Here is a 6,438-nt window from a genome sequence, read left to right on the forward strand (position 1 = left end):
TGTGATTATAATAGGGAATCACAAGATTCATAACATTAAATTATTGTGTATTGTGTTCTTCTGTACTCTGCAGAAAAAAACAGATGTGTTGAGCACTTCCATCACGACAGCCAACCCAGAACTTTCTAGGCATGCACATTAGAACAAAATGCTGATATCAAACTAACAGAACTGCCCAAAGTTGTTTTTTGACAAATATAAGAGAGATAAATTACTTTTCAAACTGAAATCTATTTGACATGTGCAGACTGCCTGGTGATTAAGATTTATTTTTAAAAAAATTATATAAAATAAACCAAAATTCGCAAATGACATAAGGAAATGATTAGGCAAATTACTAAATAATGCTACATACAAGTACATTTTGTGTTGAAATTTTGTCACAAAAATTGTTTAGCGTGCTAAATTCTTTGTATTTTACAAACACTGTCCCACTCCATATTTATGTTATTTGTCAATATTTACAACAGCAGATAAGAACATGAATATTATGGTCTTTTTCACCTAGTAGAAAGAAAATAGTACAAATGCCAAACCTTTCTTCATTTCACTTAGTCTTTTTCATGTTCTTGGTACATCATCATCTCATTATTTGTAATGTATAAGTCCTTTTCCCATCTTGGCTTAATACAATGTTCTTTACATCATTGTAACTACAGCTACAAAAACTGTCACTGGTTGGCATTTTAGTGCTGTTACTAGTAATACACAGGTAAATGGATTTCAGGTTTAAATACCTTGGATTGACTTAATTTCTGGCAGAAGTAGTCAAATATGAACTTTTTCTCAGATTAAGACATAGTAAAATCTCCTTATGTTCAGACTTGTTTTAACTTTTTAATGTTGCCAATTGGTCAGCAACATTCTACTTATTCCTTCATATTCAGCCCTTCTATTTCTATCATTTCTGTTGTACAAAATTACCCTTTTTATTGTAATAATTATTTAATTTTATTTTGAGCCATTTTTCTATCAGTTATAAGAACCACAGTAATCACATATAGAGCTTTTCATGCACTAATTTTGCTATGATGTAGAATGAGTTCCCTAAACTCAAACTTCAACCTTCTCATCAATGTTTCCTCATTATCAACAGCATAATTTCATAACTAAACTAAAATCAATTTCAGTACACATATTTCACTCACCTATTTCTGTAGAAAATGTTACTATTATAATCAACATCTTTCCCATCTATGTATTCCGAAAATCAGTTTCCTTGCTTACATAACATCTGTTACATAATATCATTAGGAGAATAATTTTAAAATGGTTATCATAAATCCAATTTCATCTTAAAAACTTTAGTTCGTAAGCAGATTTTATTTGTTCTATCACAGTCAAGTGCTGACAAAGACTCTACCATCGACAAGTCCAACAATCTTCAAAATGACAAAAAGTTTCCTGCAACAATAGACTTCAGATATCTTTTAATTACCCAGGTTGGTTGGTTGATTTGGCAGAGGGGATCAAACAGCAAGGATTTGGGAGAGGGGATCAAATAGCAAGTTCATCAGTCCCATTGGATGAGGTAAGGATGGGAAAGGAAGTTGCTCATGCCCATGCCTTTGCCTGAAGCAAAAATTATGGAAAACCTAAATCAGGATGGCCGGACGCAGGTGTGAACCATCATACTCCTGAATATGTGACCAGAGTGCTAACCACTGCGCCACCTCGCTCAGTTTTAATTCACCAAGACAAAACATATTTAGTAAATGGATTCATTTATGTGGCAAACTTGATATCAATCATAAAATTTTAGTTTTGCATTCCAAAAGAAGGCCATTCAATTCTAAGTAGCCACATGATTTTACAGTGGATTATTTTTCAAAAGCCATATATGCATATTGGCAAAGCAAACGTGCGATAAGCATAATTTGGAGACTGCAACAAGAGAAGTGCAATGTCTCAAAATATGTAGATGGAAAGAAAGACATAAAACAGCCACTGTTGGCGTAATTTAAGCTAAACTGCTCATCAACAGACAAAGGAAGAAAGGGTAGCAACAGTAATGAGGAAATAGAGTAAAGATATGAAAAAGGTGGTCTCAAGAATTAAGCTGAGTAGCACTGATGACAACAGTCCACCATTATAAAATCCCAATGTAATAGTTCAAATGGCTCTGAGCACTATGGGACTTAACTTCTGAGGTCATCAGTCCCCTAGAACTTAGAACTACTTAAACCTAACTAACCTAAGGACATCACACACATCCATGCCCGAGGTAAGATTCGAACCTGCAACCGTAGGAGTCGCACGGTTCCAGACTGTAGCACCTAGAACTGCTCAGCCCCTCTGGCCGGCGCACAATATAAACTGACAGAATGGACAGTTGTGGTTGTGCCCTTAACAGCAGTGTAAGAAACCGTATCACTGAAAATTAGTTTGAAACTTAACTCTTTATGCCAGAAATGATGTAGAAACAAGTGTATGTGTATTCACACGTATTAAAAACCACGAATAATCTACCTGCATCATATGTAAGTGATAAATAGTCAGAAACTGATTCTAAGACTGTAATGAAAATTGGGATTCACCTGATGTAAATCCTCTCGAACCCCTCTGGGTCACTATCAGGTGCCATCACCCCATGCACAAATCAGCACCTCATTATTTACGTGAATTACATGACCTGTGCATAGACATTTAATGGCACATACCACCACAAACCTGTCAACAAACTGTTGGATCCCTGATATGCAGAATCGTATTCCATTCCAGAGATGGACCAACAAGCTATTAAGCAGGTGGTCATAATGTTTTGTCTCACCGGTGTATGTAACTGCTATTAATTTCATTATTTTGTTCGAGATGTATCAACTATGTTTGACAATAAAAATGATTTCTCCCAGAGGAAAGTAAGCTCATTTGTACATGATGTGCTTAGTGAGCACAGAGCTGTGAGCTGCTGTAGCACTGTTTCTTCCTTTATTCTGTTGTCGATTCTCTCTATCTTTAAATCTATCAATTATATCTCTTTGTACCTGTACTGTCTCTCTTCCATTTGAAAGAAATTATGTAGTTATTTTGAGTTAGATGATCTTCTCATTGAAAGAAAAACTACTATTATATGACTGTTGTCAAATTGCCACTTAACAAAATGCATTTATTAAACATTTTTTGTCCTATGTAGTTAAAATTATACTTGATAGGTAAGCTTATGTGTGTTGTCACTGGAAACTTTTTAGATCATTCTGAAGATGGGTCAGACTTCTTATATTGTCGACTCACAGTCAGCATTTGTTTCAAGTATAACAACAACTATTAATTACAGTGCTAATGATATTATGTAACAAATTCTATTTAAGCAAGGAAACTGATCTTCAAAACACATACATGAGAAAGATGTCAATAATAATAGTAACATTTTCTGAAGGAATAAATGAGTGAAATATATATATTGAAACAAGTTGTAGTTTAAACTACGAATACACTGTGAACTGAATGACCTAGAACATGAAGTTGATGGGTTTAAGAAGATGCTGAGTTGATATACTGAAATTCAGTATTTGTGAGGTCTGAAGAAATGCTATGAGGTATGGATGGTGCTGTTGAGGTTGAGAAAGTGTTGATTATGTTGATGAAAAGACTGAAGCCAGGATTAGAGAATTTTATTATATGTTGTAGTGTCATGGAAACCAAGGTTAGGGAATTTTATTATATATTATAGTCTCATGTTTGACTATGGCAAAGTATATATATAGGGTGGTCAGAAACAGTCTGAAAGCTTTTCATGGTGTTGCAGGGTAGGTTGCGCTGAGCAATAGTTGTTAAGGAAAAAACGTTTGATATGTTGCATCATCTCTGAGTTAATTAACATTGTAGTTAACCACATTAATTTACTGTACACAAGGTAATTTACAGAATCAAATAAAATTCAATTCAATTCAACTCTAACACGGATTAGTCTTCATATTTTCGTGCTGCAATGACTGATCCATTAAATTTTGAGTGTGCAACCACATAAACTCTATCTCTTTTCTAGGAAAGGAAACATGGTTCCTGTGTTGATAGTAACTTTTACAGTCATGTATTAACATTACAAGAATTTAGAAATAAAGATAAATTATACACAAAAACATTAATTACCCATGATGGAACACAAACCTTTATCAATTAACAGTTGCTTTAATTTTGTCTTGAAAATGTTCCCATTTAACATTATTTGGGAACCTGTTATAGAAATGTCTTCCAGCAGAAAATGGACTATGATCTGTTTCTCTTTTATTACTAAATTTTAAGTGGCAATAATTATGGATTTCACTACAGATTATACTACACTCCATATTTTCTTTTACAAACAGTAGTTCTTGAGAACATACAACGAATACACTGTTAGTACGTTATACTTAATGAAGTATTCGCTACGGGACTGGCATTAAATAATATTTAGCTATTATCGTAATTGTTGTTTTCTGGAATCTGAGAGCCTTATCCATGTATACCATTGGTGCCCCATCCTAAATCTCGATACTAAATTGTAAGTGAACGTGCATAATTCCAAAATATATTTGTCTTAAGACAAATGGTGGTATGCTATACAGGCATTTTAGCAGGTATGTGTTACAGGAGGATAATTATTATTATTATTATTATTATTATTATTTTTTTATTTTTTGCACCTGTAGCTGATGTGTTCCTTTCACGTAAAATGCTTATCTATTACAACACCCAAGAATTTATTTATCAATCGTTTAAAACTGATAACTCTGGCTCAATATTCTCTTTTCTTGAATTATAATTTAGCACAAACTCCATCAGAATTGTCTTGTTCTTATTTATTGCCAACTTGTTTTTGGTGAGATATTCTGTGATGAGGCTAATGTTCCCTGTATTATTTTGCACTCCTAACTGTATTGTAGGGCCACAGCTAATAAAGAGGGCTTGTCAGCTCAATTTACTAGGTTTGAATATTGTGGACTTATTATTTTGTTGATGTACATAATAAACAAAAACAGTCTGATAATGCTTCCTTACGGAATTCCACAGTTAAGAATTTTATAAAATGATTTTACTGTTTGTGTATGCCGCCCACTTGGGTATGATACAGCTTAACAGATTTTCTCCTGTCAACAAGGTAGGATCTTAACAAATCAAGTGTCACTCCTCTGCCTCCATAAGTTTCTAATTTATAAAGAAGAGAATGATTTATGGAGTCAAAAGCCTTGGATAGGTCTAACTTTGTTTTCATCATCAAGTTTTCATTACCACTTGAAAAAACGTAGCTACAGCTGTTATTGTAGACCTACCTTTTCCTGAAACCATGCTGAAAGCTCTTTAATAGACTGTACTACAAAAAAAGAAGGATTAAGAAGTAGTCTTTCCAACAACTTACTTAGTACTGATGTCAGCGAAATAGGCCTATAATTTTGTATATTGGTAGTTATTCCGTTATTCGCCTTTTATGCACCGGTATTATTTCAGTGACTAAACACATCAGGAAATGACCCCTGATAGAAAAAGCTATTTATTAAATGTTGTAGTGGCTTTATTAATTCATAACTGCATTCTTTCAGAAATTTGTCTGAGATGTCATCTCAACCACTGGACGTATTTGCTTTTAAGTTGGTTTTCAGGATTTCCAATTCTTTAACACACCTCAGGATGAATGAATTACTGATATTTCCGGGATTTAGCACTGGTGGTGGTCAGTAAAGTTCTCATCTCACATACTTCCTTTGGGTTGCTCAGCAAGTTTTCATTGCCTCTTATTATTATGTTGTTGCACACTACACTGTTACTGCCCCACTCCACTTTCCTTATTTACTAATACTAAATGCTGTTTTGCTAATATTACTGGAGTGCCTCATTTGTTCTGCATACATCTGTGCTTTTAATGTCTTAAGTGCTTCCCTGTAGGTTTTTCTACAGTTTTCCTTAGTACTTTGGCCATTGGACACACTTGATTAAGATGGTGGGTTAATGTCGTATAAAATTTGTGCCACTTTTCATTAATCTCTTCTGTTTCATATAGGCCTACCTAGTGACAGTTTGTGTGCATCAGGGGCTTTCTTTTATAGGTAAATGGGTGCCCATGAGATATTATTTTTTTGTCTGGATGAAGCTCTAGGACTAATGAACTATGATCTGAAATGTGGTTCTCAATTGCTCTAACTACAAGGTCTTCCTTGCTTAAGTTTGTAATAACATGTTCTGTTTGAGAATCGCATGTTATTCTTGATAGTGTTGAATTAACATGGGTGTAATTATAGGATTGTAACATATCAATATATCTAAGGTGATTTATACTATTAGTTAATTAGTCAATGTTCACTCCTTTACTATTATAACCTGTTTTTCATGAGGTGAGAGTTTACCACAAGTTCCTCTAAATGTAAGGGGATCTGTACAAGCTAGCTATTATTAAACTGCTATTTCTGAGCTTTATTCTTATTGCAGCTATTTCAAAAACCATTTCCCATGCAAATTTAATGTATT

Source organism: Schistocerca gregaria, chromosome 8 (genome assembly GCF_023897955.1).
Source record: "Schistocerca gregaria isolate iqSchGreg1 chromosome 8, iqSchGreg1.2, whole genome shotgun sequence".
Classification (NCBI taxonomy): Eukaryota; Metazoa; Arthropoda; class Insecta; order Orthoptera; family Acrididae; genus Schistocerca; species Schistocerca gregaria.